The 17,411-nt window shown below is 37.3% G+C and overlaps 1 long non-coding RNA gene across 1 annotated transcript in view; it reads right to left on the bottom strand.

Moving 5' to 3' along the window:
* LOC148110350 (uncharacterized) overlaps positions 1–16,642 on the bottom strand; it is a 190,512-nt gene extending 173,870 nt beyond the window's left edge. The window contains exon 1 of the long non-coding RNA XR_015723875.1: positions 16,595–16,642. This is a non-coding gene — a long non-coding RNA (uncharacterized LOC148110350). The remainder of the gene's footprint in view (positions 1–16,594) is intronic.
* Between the last annotated feature and the right edge of the window lie 769 nt (positions 16,643–17,411).

Raw genomic sequence — 17,411 nt, 5'->3', positions numbered from 1 at the left:
TGGTCTTATTTTCCCAGTTCACTGGGGTTAGTCCAATTTACTGATGACACTTTTCATACCATTTCTCTTTAAAATTGGATAAGGCCAAAAAATAAAAAATAAAATAGGATAGGGCCTATTTGAATGTCAGTACTATGGGGTGGGAAGTACTTGGGCAGGGGCAGGGAATAAGTAGGGGAGATTCAGGGGTTGTCAAGGCAGGGCCCTAGCCTGTGCTTATGAGAAACCCTGAGAGCATCAGGAAGAGTGGAAAATTAGAACTGCAAAGGAGAGAAAGGAGGAATGGGATGTACATCGTAAGGGTTTGCAATAGGGTGATAAGGGAGTCATGCTCCATTTTATCCAAGTCTGACCCTAAAAGGACTAGGATGCACCATCCATTGGTATATTGATTCAACAAAAAACATTCCATTCTGTGTGCTACGCACCATGCTAAAATATAGGATGTTAACATGTTTTTCAAAGTAATACTTAGTCAAGAAATATATTTATGTACCAATACCAAATTATCCATCTGCTATCACTGCTATTTGTCTTAAGAGAAAGACACTTCTAAGTTGCTTAACTGTATGTTTTCCACTGATTGTTTTCCCTACTGGTATTAGTTTCCCCAACCTACTTTGTTAGCACATTCATTCATTCACAAGTTTATTTCTATTTATTGATGTTATCTATGTACCAGCTAGTGGAGATTCAACAGTGAACAAAATAGACAGTCTCTACAGGACCTTACATGGGACTGGGTAGTAACTATCATTTTTTGCAATAAGGTAGACAAGATGTTTAAAAAGTGGTCACACAAATAAGTAACCACCACCACCTAGAGATCAAGACTATCGTTAAGTCTCTGTCCTCTTTGTAACGATCGCTATTAATTTATCCTGAGATAATGGTGGCTGTGTGTGTGTGTGTGTGTGTGTGTGTGTGTGTGTGTGTGTAGGGCTCTGGAATCAAAGTCTTTTGAGTTTGAGGAATACAGCATCTACAAGAGAGACACCCCTGTCAAGAAACATTGGTGGGAAATTGGCAGGTATCGAGTGCCAAAACAGTACTTCCTGAATGTCTTGAAATTGGCCTTATGCATTTTACTATCCCCAAATGATACTATTCTGATAGGACTTCATCTCCAAGTCAAATTTACTTAAGATATTCACTTCTACATTCACGCTTATCAATATGCATTGAGTGCCCGCTCTGTACAACTGTCTGTCAACCTATGCTAGATGTTTGCAGAGAGCAGCAGCAGTGCAGACTCAGCCCTCTCACTCTGGAACTTACATTCTTATTGTAGTGGGGAAGGCAAGGCAGGCATTAAGTTACTAATGATTATTGACGAACTGTGGTAAGTGACGCAAAGGAAGATACAGAGGGCCAGTTGATTATAATGGGAAAAACGGACCTGGTTTGAAAAGAAGGCTAACAAAAGTATCTGAGAAAGGGACATTTAAGTAGAGGTCAATGTAGCTAGAGGAGGAGATAGGAACCAAAGACCCAAGCTTTGAGGTCGAAAGGAGCAAGTGACATGAACAGAAACCTTTTACTATAAATTCAGATGGAGAATGAAGATCACTGTTAGATTCCCCGGTAAAGCAAACTAAGAGACTCCAATCATGCAAGATGGGGAATTTCTGTTCTTATCCTGCTTCCAGCTGCATTTGTCACAGCCATGTGACAGCCTAGATATTCACCTGAAGAGACTTTTTAGAAAAGCCTTTCCAGTTATCAATTCACTATCATCAAAAGACTGGCAAATGTAGTCTGGTTTGGGGATTTTTAAGCCCAGCTGTTCCACTGTTCCTGTGCAATCTTGGGCATGGGAAACAGTTCATGGAGAAGACCCCTGACTCGGGTTGCCGTTTCCCCTGGGGGATCACAGATCTTCCCTAGGATCTTAGGAGGAAGCCAACCAAAGAACACTTCTATGAGTTCAGCTTCCTAAGAGCCATCAATTTCTCACCCTTACCTTACATAAGCCACTCAAATAACTCAGGCTACTGGAAAAAAGCAAGTGGCTTACAACTTTTGTTTTTGGTACTTACAACTTTGTTTTTGGTACTTCCAAGGCAATGGAACGGAAGTCTTGAGTATCTTGTAAATTTGAGGAAACATCCAAGAAGAACAAACCAAAACATAACATCTCAAGTTATGATGCTGTATATATTACATTTAGGAAAAAAAAAAAATCAAATATACCACAGTGACAAGATTCATGAGAATTTCATTATTTAGAAAGGAATAAAAGTCATATGTGATCTTGAGACCACGTAAAAAAATTAATAAAGTCCTAAGTCATATGATTAGCTCTGCTAATGTTCACATACATTACAATTACATTTATAGTGTAATGACAACTTATGACAAAATATACATAGATGTGTCACTTGATTTTCTGGTTAGAGTAATAGGTGTATAGATTAATAGTTATATTAAAATTTAAGTTACAGGACGCCTGAGTATCTCAGTTGGTTCGGCGTCTGCCTTCAGCTCAGGTCATGATCCCAGGGTTCTGGGATCGAGTGCTGCATTGGGCTCCTTGCTCAGTGTGGAGCCTGCTTCTCCCCCTGCCTGCTTCTCCCCCTTTAGTGCTCTCTCTCTCCCCCCCTGACAAATAAAATCTTTAAAAAAATAAAGTCACTATGAATAGGAAAAAGTCCAGTGAGGAGGCCATCCAACCTTTAGAACTGAATAGCCACGTGAAAACATACAAAGTTAAATCTGTTGTGGGAGATGCTCCACTCTCTTCACTTTCCAGAGTATACTTCTATGTTTCCCGTCAGCCACTCACCATGGAGAAAGGAAGTAGGAAAGATCTAGATCAGTCATACTGTCATTTTTATCAATACGAAAGTTCAAAATTCTGAGTATCATGTAGGCAATTGAGAAATGATTTTTTTTTTTTAGGACTTTTCAAAAATATCTATTTTTATCATGACAAAGGGACATGGGAGGAAAATGGCATAGAGAACGTGGTAAATCAAACCCAGGACTGGATGCAGAGGACTGGATGCAGAACACCTGAGCTGGAAAGGATAGGTCTTATTCTGAAATATTTTAATTTCATCCAGACATACATGAGGGCTTATCTGACAGAGAAACAGGAGGATGTTCTAAGAAAAACGAAAAAGACTTGAAGGCATTAGAGAAGTAGAGAGTTTCAATTTGAAGCTATGTGGTTTGGCTCTGACACATGTGAATTAGAGATGGAGTCACTGAGCAATAAAGGCATTATGGGATGTTTGGAGAGGAGGAGAATTATGTTGATGTCAATGAGAGGGAGACAGAATCTGGATGTTCATAAGGCTCAGTCACCTAGGCAGTATCTGCTGGCTACTTACGAATGCTGGCAGTGACAAATTGATGTTCATTCAGTATTTATACAACAGATATCTTAATTCTATTTCTGGTGTAGAGTAGGCACTAAGTCCTGAGGTTAGGACTGTAGACCAAGAACAGATTAGTTAGGAACCGTCAAAAATGTTACTAAGTGTAATGTTTTTTTGCTTTTGCTCCTAATGCTATTTTCATGATAAAGGGGCCCCTGAATTGTTTCCATTAATTCATTTAATTAAATTTCAACCATGCCTTGATTAATCATTTAGTAAATATTTTTTCCAGGGTTAAGGAGTTCCAGCACAGTTCTACTCTCTAAATGTCCTTTAACAGAAAGTTTAATGTATGTTTATAATGATATCTGAGACCAAAAGGGAAAGGTTCCTTCACATGATAATCATAGGGAGTACAATGTTTGGAAGTTATGGGAACAATGCTATGCTGACATGAGGTGTATCTTCGTATGAAATTCGATACTACTGTCTGATAAAAGTTAGCACAAAGACATTTTCAAGAGGAGCAATAGCCTAAAAGAGGGGCTTGAAAGGAGGAAAAAATATATATGTATACAGGGATGAGGGGCTACAGAAACTTCCTTTAGAGCACTGCCTTGTAAGCTGTCCCCTAGAATAATACAAAAGTAAGACTTGGAAAAGCTAGGACCTCATAATTCAACTCTCAATTCACATTCCTCCCTATCTGTCACAATAGTGAGGACTCTCCTACATCTCCCATCTACTCTGGCACAGGTTTTTGATTGACAAATAATCCAGGATTATAATCACCTTCCTGTATCATCTTACAGATGCTAAGAAAGAATAGAACCATGGTAGAGAAGCATTTGACCACTGACCATTTAATCAAGACTGAGTATCCACAGAACTGGAAAGTTTCATGAGTCTGTAGCAGCCCAGAAGATAACCCTACACATCCCTATTGCAAGATATTAACATTGAATTTCCTGGTTAGGCAACACAGAAAATAACAGAAATTAGCTATGAGAGCCAATTAACTTTTCTAGAAGTACTGTCTCACATTAGTCTCTTCTATAAACAATTTTTTCTCCTGTCATTTTCCCCTCACTTTACAGAAACAAAATTAAAATAATTAAGAACAATGAATATCTCCAAGTGAATATTTTGGTGAAAAGCCAATCTTAACATTTAAAAAGGCTGCTTGAACAAAGAGGTTCCAGGATACAAACTATATAGACTTTAGTTATCCAGATTTGACCAGAGACCCGGTAATTTTTGCTGGTATTATGGAAGCATTATTTAAGCCAAATATCATACCATGGAAGTTTTGTATTTAGTAAAGGAGATATGATTTGGCCTATGAATAAACAGGGCCTGATTTTCAGTAAAAAGTATTCCAGAATCAGCATTCATGTATCAGTGATTTAGTACTCACATTTTATCACAATATTATATAAAAGGGTTACCTTCCAAAGTGATGCCATGAAACTAACTCAATATAACTGACCATATACATGTCACAACATCAACTTAGGAAGTTAGGACTTCTACACTGTACTTCAGTGGTATGTTTATGTATTCCTCTTGTTACTATCACCATACCTGTAATTATAGTGAAAAATGGCTGTAACAGAATAACCCACGCCTGAAACTTGTCATATCATTGCGTTTTGTGAGATAAATGGAGGGGTATGTAGTTAGCTAAGCATGAATTCTAGGGGTCCTACTTGATGATCTACTGTATTTAAGTATGAATGCAGGGGATGATTCTAGATCCTGTGGCTGACTAGGACTTCTAGGACAGCAGTGCAGACTTTAGAAATCCTCTGGTTAATTAGCACCCCTTATATTGATCAGATATAGTGTAGGAACTGGACTAGAGAATGGGAAAGCAAGACCCCTACTATCAGACTTCTCTTTTTAAAAGGTATCATTGTGCTATTATTTCCCCCACGGAGCCTTATCTTCCCAAAAAATCCTGATTGTCCTGAGATCACTATTGATTTTTACGTGTGAGGGCATATACTGACCACTTAGTACTCCTTTTTGCCTTTTTATTAGAATCTTAAATATAAATATGCATTAGTAATGATGATATGCTACATACTTCATTTACTTTGGGATGCAAACAATAATACATTTTTGTCCTACAGTAGGTCATGATGAGGAGGATTCACTGCTGAAAGAAGTGCTAAAATGTGAAGGAGGAACTTGAATGGCATCTCTAGGACTCAGGTTAGGAATAGGAGGTAACCAGGGAACTGGCTTGCAGTGGAAAGAAAATGCCCTGGAGATATAGAGTGAGCAACTTCTGATGGTTCCTTAGTTCTCTGAAGTTTCATTGTTGCCTATTATATGCCTACTCTCCTTTATTCCTTTTTCTAAGTCTTGAGGCCACTACACATGGCTAGGGCTAGAGTATCTTCCCCTCACATTTGAGGCAGATGCAGAGGAAGACCTAGGGAAATACACCTAAACAGGTGGCAGTTGGGTTGGGGGGGGATGGGGAGGGAGAGGGAGTCAACATGTATGCATATAGAGGTGGGGAAATCTAGCCATACTTCAGAGAAGTATCTAGAATCCAATTCCTCTCACTTCTAAAACCATATTTGGGATGTGAAATGTGATCTTTAGGAAGTAAAGAAACAGAGTTGGGCCAGAGTTGTCTGAAAGGATGACCAGACACAGGAGTCCTCCCCAAGGAAGGTGAGGAGATTCACATTATCTGCCCTTTCTCCTGCCTCCACTGTTTACTCCGGTCTCTGTAGATACCAGAATTCCCCTATCTAGACCAGATCTTCAGCACAAGATATCAAAAGGAATGAACAAATAGCAACAGCCATCCAATAAAAAGGAAACCAGATAGGACTCCCCACATTCTAAGCAGCACCAGTGGGAAACCTGAGGTATTTGGCAGGAAGCACTGGCTTTCAAATCTTATCCAAGCTATTATTTAGAAAAAAAGATGAAAAGATTGTATGAGGCTTCATTTTGCTTTAAGGAATTTGTGGGGCAATTCATTATAAACTAATGTTCTGCTCCCATGAAGTAAATGTTTCAAGTATCATAAAACTCTCACCATGTATAATAGGAATTTAAGCCCAACCGTTCTTACATTAACTAAAAGGTATTAACAATATTCTCCCCTCACAACGGCTGTTGTTTTTTTTTTTTCTTTCTTTTTCTTTCCTTGACTAGTGAGATTTTGGAGAATATGTGAAGGAAATAGAGACTAAGCATAAAATGCTACTACCTCTGAGGAGTTGAAAGAACTCAGGAAATGTAAATTCAGTTCTCAATATCCATGAGTGATGATAGAAAAGTAGTATCATTAGCCTTGATTTATAGCAGGAACTAAAGCACACTCATTAGCTTTTCTAAAGGTCAAGGACCATAAGTGAGCTTATCACCATGGAGATTCAGGGAGCAGGGAATTCCCCTCAATGTGATTCCAATCGCAAGCAATTCTTACAATCCATGCTGGAAGTAAAGAACATGATTCTCCTGTGCCCACAGCGAGGCTTCTTTTGTTGTTTTTCGTTTTTTACTTGTTTTTAAATATAGCCACTTATTTCTGTTCCTGAACTAGCTGTGGTGAAATATACAACTGATTATCAGATTTGATTGTTGCTGGTCAAGTCTTAGCATAAATACACTCAATTAAAATAGAAGTAGGAAGTAGAGTACAAAAATAAAATGATAAAAAAAAAAAATCACAAAGACTATGCATATGCAAAACATGTGCAGTTGATGGCCAAAGTCTGTTGGAGAAGTTATACATACACACACACACACACACACACTTGTGATATTCTGCAGGTTGCTGTCCTAAGACACTTAGCTTAATAAAGTCATTAAGTTTGCAATTTTTCACTCCTGCACTAGACAATTTATATGACCACAAGTAGAACATGGTGACTCCCTAAAGAAAGATGAAGGAAGAACACATCTTTTAAGAATCTGCCCAACAGTCTAAGGAGTTATTAACTCTAGATATAAAGGCATACACAAAGTCAAAAAAGGTATTAATACTGTTTGTTCTAGGACTTTGCAAACTAGTCTCAACAGAATTATCAATGGAACACATCGCAGCCCGCTAACAAAGAAGTTTAAGGGAAAGAATGATCATGCATTTTAGGTCATTGATGAAAATCATGATAAGCAATAAATATAAAATTTTATTCAACACAAAATGCTTTTAAAAGAGGTTCTACTTCTGGTAATGGCAGGAAGGTTGTGTAATAGATTATCATCCTGAAGATCTTATGAACTCTGGCCAAATATACATATGTTGTATTTGTTTAAATATAAAAAAAGGTGTTCATGTTTTAAGGAGTGACCAAAGCAGTCAGACTGGCAGAAAGTATTCTGCTCTTGAAGGAATGGCACTGGGGAGAACAACAATGTCCGTAGGTCTCCCCCCTGCAAAGGTCTTTCCTAAAATGACCTCCAATGAGACCCACTTCCTGGTATTCATGTCACTGTATAATCTCCTCCCCCATGAACGTGAGCTGGACCTTGTGACAACTCCTTCTAACAAACAGAATGTGGCCAAATAGCTTGATTCTGAGAGGAGATCACAAAAAGACTAGTTTTTGCCTTGCTCACATTCACTTGCAGCCCTCATCCTGCAGGAAGCAAGCTGCCATGTTGCAAGTAACCTTAAGGTGAGGCTATGCGGCAAGGCATGGAGACGTCCAGTCACATAGAGAACTTAAGGTCGCCAATATTTGTGTGAGCTTGGAAGTGATCCTGTGAGACCTGCCAACATCTGCATGAGTGAGCTCAGGAGCAGATTTACCGCAGTTGAGCCTCAAGAGTACCACAGCCTTGCAAGCCCTGAGCCAGAGGACCCAGCTAAGATGCACCTGGATCTCTACCCCTCAAACTGTAAGATAATAAATCTGTATTTTAAGCCACTGAGTTTTAGAGGTATTTGTTATGCAGCAATGAATATGCATATGTAATGAAAAATAGAATTTTATTCAACAAAGATCCCTCAAAAGATGTTTAGCTTCTGGAAATTACAGAAGAGTTTTTACTGACTGTCCCACAGATATTAATTATAAATGCTGGTTAAATTTTAATTAAACTTATTAAATTTTAGGGAGTAAAGTAGGCAGAGACTGGCAGGTATTTGATTCTCGAAAGAAAGGAACCCTTGAATAAGGGTAAGATAAGGCTCTTCTTCTGAGAGCCCTCTACAGACCACATGGAAGAACATGGCTAGAACTCAGAAGTGTTGAGCTTATTAGCATTAAGTGACAGAGGATGGAGATCAACGCTGTCAGAGTGGTTGTAAAACGGGGAAGGAAACTCGAGATGGGGGGGGGGGGTGTCAGAGAAGCGAGTCTCCAAATTCTTGTCTGTTTCATGAACAGCATGTGAAGGAGACTAAGAACAGCAGCTTTGAGCTGCTGTGTACAGATTCTATATAAGGTATCCTTTAGTGTTTAATTCTTACTAAGAGACGATATTGGTAAATAACTTGTGTTTTACCTCAAAAGTACAGCAGGTTTATGTTTTTTAAAAGTGCTGTTTAAAAATTTTATTAATTTGACAGAGAACGAGCACATGAGCACAAGCAGGGGGAGCTGGAGAGAGAGAGAACGCGCGCAGTCTTCCCCCTAAGCAAAACGCCAGACGCAGACGCAGGGCTTAATTCCAGGACCCTGGGATCCTGACCTGAGCCGAAGGCAGACACTTAAACTGAGCCACCCAGGCACCCCTGGTTCATGCTTTTTAAGTAAATACTATACTCAAGGAATAAGGGTTTACTCTACGAGTAGGGGGAAAAGACATTATCTGTAGTAACCAAATTTTAAACCAACACTCCACTAGTCTGGGTAAGTTTTCCAAGGTAAATAAGTACCTGATTGGGGTGGGGGGGGGGGGGAGACACAAAAACAAAAAACAAAACCACTCTTTAGGAAGTTTGGGACATACAGACACTAGATTCTATATAAGGTATCCTTGAACATTCTTAATGTGCAATAACAAAAAGATACTAGGTTTTGGTAATTACTAAAAATATAAAGATAAAGAAAAATATTACTTGGGTCTCATCAATAATGAAAAATGGACCTCAAGATGATTCAGCATTTAGGATTAGCAGGAAAGAACTTTTAAAGGAGCAATTAGAAATGTCATGACCTAGAAGTCAAGATCACTGCAATGAATGGACAAGTTTTAAAAAAAAAAAAAAGGAATTTCTAGATTATAGTAAATATCTGAAGTTAGAAATAAATTGGGATCATTTAACAGAGGATAGGGAAGAGAAGGTTAGTGATACTGAAGACCAATGAAGAGATATTACCCATTCTAAGAAGAGTGGGGGCGTGGGGAAGACTGAAATTAAGATAGCCTCCAGGACCCGTGGAAACATATTAAGCAATTTAACATACTACATTAAACTAGAATAACAGGAAGAGAGCTAGAAGGAACAGAATGTGTAGGACAGTAATGATGAAAACAGAACAAAAATTTGACTTACTACACCTCAAGGAGGTTGATACAAAGAAAGCCACACATAACTGCAAATTGATTAAAAATGAAAACTTAATAGCCAAAGGGAAAAATTAATAAAACCACCCAGAATTCTACATCCTGAAACATTCTGAGAAGACAAATACTCTGCAGATAAATTAAGACTAATAAAGCTACAATAATCAAGGTATTTTATTATAGGCATAAGTACATAAATACAATAAAATCCAGGAATAAACCAACATATACGGTCAGTTGATCTACAACATTGCCAAGGTAAGTCATTGAAAAAGCAATAGTCTTTAACAAGTATTTCTGGAATATCTGAATATCCACACATTGAAAAAGTGAGTGAACAACTCTGATGTAGCACCACACAAAAAATTAAGTTGAAATTGATCAGAAACCTGGTGTGTTAAAACGACAGATCAAGAAAGCAGATTTTTCAATCTTGTTTTAGGCAAAAATATACTAGACACGTAAGTACTCACCTTAAATGAAAATCTGTCTTCAAACCCTCTGGTCTTCAACAGACAATATTACAATAATGAAAAGACAAGCCAGAGAACAGAATATTTGTAATACACGTACCTATTAGGTGACTTGTATCCAGAATACATTTTTAGAACTTGATTCAATTTTTTTTAATGAAAAGAATTTGAGAAGTCGCTAAGTTATATAGATGGCCAATAAGAACTAAAAACAAGCATTCCTACACAATATTAGTTATCAGGGAAATGCAAGTTAAAACACGGAGTGAAAACATTGCTGGGATAGCTAAAATTTGAAAGTCAATTAAAAGATAATCAGTATGGGCAGGAAACTGCAGGTGTTTGATGGAAATGTAAAATGGTATTACTACTTCTGAAACAATTTGTTTTGTATAAAACCAAGCATATTATCATAAAGTTTAGCTACCCGTTCAGGTATTTACCCAAGGGAAATGAAAGCAGAGGTCTACACAAAGACCTGTGCATGGATTTTTTATAACGACTTTACGATAGCCCAGAACAAGAAACAACCCACACACCCAGAACAGATAGGTTAAACAGAATAGTGAGAAGGGATTCATCTGGTCACTGACTGAGGGTAGATAGGATTTACAGCAAAAAAGAGGAAACTCTTTGTCGAGGGAAATGCTCTTTGTCATCCTGAGTGGTGTGATGGTTACATGACCAAAATAGTTACAATTCATTGAACTGAATGCCCGGAGCTGAAGTCAGACGCTTAACTGACTGGGCCACCCAGGCATCCCAAATTAGATTTTTTAGTGAAATTTTACTATGTAAATGACACTTCAATAAGTGTAATTTTAAGGGGGAGCGGGGTCCTTCAGTTGATCAAATGAGCATTTGATTGAAGTAACTTAAGATATTTAACTTGATTTGAGGATTTCTTTACATAATTGGAGGATTACTTAAAAAAATTTAACACTAAGTTCCATATAAATAAACCAAAACCAGTAAGCAGTAGTTGCAAGAGGAAAAATTTTATCTCTAGAAAAACTCCCACCCAAACCAGAATAGTTTATTGAAGGAACTGGTGAATGCTTTGCTACTCACAGCGGAGTAGCTGGACCTTTGCTCATTTGAGAGGATGCAGAGGGAGTCATTACACTGGTTGGTTTCCATTGAAGATTCATTCTAAGGGTCACTCATTTTATGCTATAAATCTAAAAGGCAGGAATAGAAAACATAATCTAGTGTTTTCACTTTTGTGAGGGACAAAAAAAAAAAAAATCATAGTTTTAGTTCCATTTTATATTTTGTAGGATCTATAAGTTGATACCAAATCAACTGAAGACTATCCTTTGTAGCATACAAAAAATAAAGGTCAATAAGTTATTGAATTACCACTTTAGCATTACTTTGAATTAGAATTTATTAGTTCTGTAAAATGTTAATGTCCCACTTTCTTCCTCTAATGCAGTGTGACCAAACATATCTGCATTTTCACACAATATATTGGATTATTTGCAACCGTTGTTTAGATTGTTGATTACACCCTGTAGAGATATCATTCATATATCTAGAATGTGGTTATTTCCCCCCTCCCATGGACTAATGTATTTAAGTACTAAATATTTTGTATATATTCTTTTGCCTCTAAAATTTTGACAAAATTGTCCAGACATTGCATTTTTGCCAAAAGTAGAATAAAATTTTCCTCAGATATAAGAATACAAACTGTTGTTTGCCTAGAAAATTATGAGCAGTTTCTTTATTAGTAAACATCTGCTACATGACACTGATTAGAATAGAAACACAAAATTGATTAGAAATCTGCCTTAAAAGGTTTTCTATAAAAAGATTCACAATGTCTAAAAGAAGTTGATAAAGAAACTTGAAATAGTATTTTTTAAACTGAAAATACATGAATATATTCAAGGTCAAATGAGAAAAAGATGCTATTTAAGTTTCTATCAACACTTCAAGGTTTCAAATTATGAGTAGGCTAATTCTTAAATATAGGTCATGTACCCATATATATATATTTCATATATATATATTATATAAAAGAAACACCTCATATTTGGATACCTCAAATAACATGGTATTTTGGAAACAGCAATCAAGCAGCTCAGTTTGACAGCAGAGAATGAAAAGATATATGTGAGCTATAAAAAGAAGGGGCAGGAAAACAAAGTTCATAAGACAGAAAATCAAAATACAGCACACTTTGAAGACTCAGAAAGTTAAAGAGGCAAACGGTCATGTCTGAAAAAGAAATGAACTAACAAAGACCAATGGATTGAAGTTGCAGCAAGGGCTACTTGTTCTGAAGATAAATAGTCACGGAGGGGAGGGAAGAGGAGACAGGCTGATGTACACAGATGAAGGATAATGCCTGAAGAGCTAACATGTTTGTTACTGAAGTAGTGCACAGCACTATAAAAGCCGGAAGTGTATTAAATCATTTAATAGCCTGCTCTGAATTATGGAGGAAGACCCATTACTTCAGTATGTTGTTACATAAACCTGCACGTTCCAGAAGACTATCCGGTCATCTTCAACCTTCCTTGGGGATTTCTTTATCAATTTAGAATTCACTCACGTGAACTAAATATTAAGTGTCTGGGGAAGGACAAATCTTATATTCTTCAAAATAGTGCAATAAAACTTGGCCACTTAGATGTACTAATCACTTGATGAAACGGAGGAAAAAAAAGGGGAATAGCCTTGAAGAATTAAAGGTAATTGCTGAATTATAGGAAAGGTTTTGAAACCAACTTTATATTTTTAAAATTTAAGACCTATGTAACAGTACTGACATAAGAGTATGTTGACTAGTAATAATCAGCAATTTATACAAAGGAAATAGAAACTGATGATCTATTGATTATGCATTAGGATTGTTAGAAATAGTGATTTGGCTGAAATAACACCATAGCATAGATTCAGGGTTTTGAATTTAGATTTTGGGCTTTAAAACAAACAACAACAGCAACAAAGTTATACGATTTATCTTGAGACCAAGAATAGCATGTTAAATTTTGATAAACATACATATTATTTACATACTAGAAACTAGTAAGTGTGACTTTCTAAAATGAGAGCTAGCTCTGTTTTGATATGCATGCAAAGGGTCACTATGATCACACAGACATTGACTTGTCACTTTCATAAATCAGCCAATCAATGATTAATTAAGCAGTAACAAGTTTCTAGTACATACTAGATAGGAAAGAGATACAAAGAAAAATGCAATTCATATGTTCAAAATCTCAGTTGGTAGGTGACCACTATGACTTATTCAGGATTTTAAAATTTTATAATACAGATGAGAATTTAAAGTATATTATAATTGAATTAGTTTTTTTCTAATCAAAATAGCTAGTATATATTTGAATATAATTCCTTAATAACAGTGTGAACTTACTACCAATGTTGGCCGAGATTTGCATTAAACAGGTCTGTTCTGCTATTTGACATTTTGTAGGAAAACAACTCATCGGTAGAGGGGCCTTTTCCACTGAATTGGCCAGCTTTTGTGCAAAATCATTTACGTTTATAAAACCAGACAAAGGTCTCCATACAACCCTAGGAGTGGTTTATCATACTTCAGAACATGCTAATCAAAGCAGTAAGCCTAAGACTGGGACCCTGATAATTCTATATACTCTATATATGAAGTTTTTAGATGTGTGCATAGACGTGTTATAAAAGGAGCAAATACAACTTTGGTTCTCTTTTCCGTGTGTACACTTTTTGATGCACACGCTTTCTTGCTTTCACACACATACCCACATTTTGTGTTTTAAGGAAACCCATAAATGGAACATTTGGCATTCCAACTAAGCTATTTTGAGATATTTGGATATTATTTTAAATTATTCTAGAGCAATGTATGTACTTATAAATTACTCTTCAAGTTGGAGGTCAGTCTCAAAGATAGGTATAACAGGATGGTTCCTTGCAAATTTTACATTGCCACATTAGATGGAGATTAGGGATACTTTATTTAAAATCCAATCTATTTAAGTTATTAAACTTTCCCCAATAGGATTTTTCTTCCTTTTTCTCCATCTCATCTGAGTTAACTGCTATGATTAGTTTTAGATCTTTCAATAATGTTCTTATCTAGCAGATTTACAAGCTGTAAATAGCTTTAAATTTCTAGAGTAGTTTTCATACACCTACAATTTTAGACTCCATTTTTTTTTTTAGAAAAATGGTCAATTTTTCATCAGCATTTCTAAAAGTTCAAAATAATTTTCCAGATGTATATAGATGTCAAGAAATTTATCTCTAGGATTTTCAGACCTCAGGACCCGGCTCCTAAATGTATTTTTGAGGTAAAGAAACAATTTTTTTTTTCTAAACACTATGCATTTCAGTGGTCGTATGCTATCGTAACATTAGAAAGCGGTTTTGTTCTTGCCATAAATTTCATCAACTATAAAAAATGTATAAACCATTATTTCAATCTGATCTTTTGTGTTTTTTCCCCCCCTTAGAAAAGTTTTCTTTGTGTGGTCTCATGTGTGGTATTTCCCTGCATAGAGTAGGTATGCCCCTAGACAATATCCACTAGAGGTGTTTGAGTAGAAAGGAGAAAGGATTTTTCTACCCCCTAAGGTGCAGTAACGGGAATGAGCTCATAGTAACATTCACCCTCTCCCTTGGAGCAACAGCAGCAACTCAGGTTCACGCAGAACTAGAGAACACGAACAGTTGCAGATTGATTGATGAATTTGAATTATTTAAAACCTTTCCATAAAAAAAAAAAACCCTAAGCCCGTATGATTTTAATGGTAAATTCTACATTTCAAGAAGTAATACTATTTCTATACAAACTCTTCCAGATAATTGAGGAGGAAAGTTTTTCTAATCCATTCAAAGACACTAGAATTTATTTCAGGAATTTTAAGAAAACTGTAAATTCCTTCATTAACGTAGATGCAATTTTTTTTTTTACTCTAGGTAGCAATATTAGTTTCAGGTGTACTACAGTGATTCTATAAGTTATGCTATGCTCCCCACAAATGTAGTAGTTACCATATCCACTACCATGTAACACTATTACCATACCACTGACTATATTCCCTCTACAGTACCTTTTACTCCCATGACCTTCATCCATAACTGGAAGCCTGTATCTCCCACTCCTCTTCACTGGTGTTGCCCATTCCCCACTCTCCCCCCCCCCCCCCGGGCAATCATCAATTTGTTTTATCTATGGGTCTGTTTCTGTTTTGCTTTCACTTCCTCATTTGTTTTTCATTGTTGTTTTTGAGGGTCCATATATAAAGGAAGTTATACTGTATTTATGTTTCTCAGTCTGATTTCACTTACCATAATACCCTCTAGGTCCATCCAGGTTGTCACCACTTGCATATTTTTTAAGGTGAAGCTAATGATGTACTTCAGTTACAAGTGTACAACTTAGTGATTTGAGGACAGATACAGGAATGTTAAAATGTTAGCAGATCAAATCCCACAGCATAGGTAATAATACCTCATGACTCTATTGGGTTTATCTCAGGAATGCAAGTTCAGCTTAATATTTGAAAATTATTCAAATTCACATCATTTAAAAGAAGAAACACATAATACTCTCAATACACACAGAAAAACATCCATTCCTCATCCGACAAAAAAACCAATAAGTCTGTCAACAAGAAACACAAGGATATTTCCCGAACCTGATGAAGGGCACTTAAAAAACAATAACAGCAACAACAAAATGCAACTAACTTCACAATTGTGAAAGTTGAGTATCTTCCCCCCAACATCAAGAGCAAGATAAGGAAATTAACAGTCACTATTTATACTCAACATCGTGCTGTAGCTCTAGCCAGTTCAGAATTTAAAAAAAACAAGAAAATAAGTAAAGTTGTCTTTATTAGCAAAGACCACGACTGCCTCACCTATGTAAAAAATCTGATGGATTTTTTCTACCAAGAAAGACACTAGAACTGAGGTGAGTTTATGCCAATTACAGTATTTCAGATTCTGCAGTTAATGGCATTCCCACAGGTAGAGACAAGAGGAGCAACGAAAAAAGCCAGCTCACTCTAACCAAAGGATTAGGAAACGAGAGGCCTAGAAGGAAACCTTTCTGACAGCACACACCCATCCACAACCAAAGACCAAAGGAAAAACGGCTCCTTCCTCAGCCAAGAGTTAAGCGTGAATCTTCCACCACCAGCTAGCGTGCAGCTACTGGGGGGAGGATTAGGCTGCCAGTTTGCAGCTTTGCAACCTCAGGAATTCCCGGATGAAATCTGAAACTGATCCCTATACCCCAACAGCTATGAAAAGATTAGGTGGTGAGCTTAATAAACGATAGAATTTACTTACCAGGCTTGTCTTCAGCAGCCGACAACCAGAATCCGAACAGATCTCCACATACCTCGCCCTTTCCCACTCCGGGCCTCACGAGTTTATATGGATGCCCTAATTGGGTTCAGTCGTGTATCTGTCCAGATGATCTCAATAACATGTTAATCTCTCAAAGCTGTGTCTTTGAAGCAGCTCCTAGCAGGGGAAGAGTGGGCAAAGCATATATTCAGGACAGGTGGTGGGGATAAGGAGCCTCTGGTTGCTAGGGCCCAGCTAACAGGTCAGTGGGAGGTCACGTCCTCTTGATGACCTCCTCCAACCGGCTCTTCCTATGGGGCACCTGGGTGGCTCAGACGGTTAAGTCACTGCTTTCAGCTCAGGTCAGGGTCCTGGGATCGAGTCCCACATCTGGCTCCCTGCTCCGTGGAGAGCCTGCTGCTCCCCCTGCTTGTGTGCTCTCTCTCTCTGTCAAATAAATAAAATCTTTGAAAAACAAAACAAAAAAAAACAGGCTCTTCCTGTGATTCTATAATCATCTCAAAAAAAAAAAAAAGTAAATCCACAGTGATTGTCTAGGGCTCAGAGTGAGAGGAGGAATAGGTTACAAAAGCAAATGAGAAACTTTTTCAGGTGTGGGTGATGAATGTTCTTTCTATTGATTGTGTGGTGATTCTGAGTAAGGGACAGGCGGGGCTAGGTAGGGAGAGACAGGGGGCTACGTGATCAGGCTCACAGAAATCCCCAAAATGCAGAGGTGTAAGGAAACAAGAGATAAGGGAACACACCAGACCACCCTGCCCTAGGTGTTGGGGGTGGGGGTGGTCTTGTTTATGAC

The sequence above is a fragment of the Ursus americanus genome, chromosome 3, assembly GCF_024610735.1.
Source record: "Ursus americanus isolate L20-20 chromosome 3, mUrsAme1.1.p, whole genome shotgun sequence".
Classification (NCBI taxonomy): Eukaryota; Metazoa; Chordata; class Mammalia; order Carnivora; family Ursidae; genus Ursus; species Ursus americanus.
This window is presented reverse-complemented; position numbering and strand designations above follow the sequence as displayed.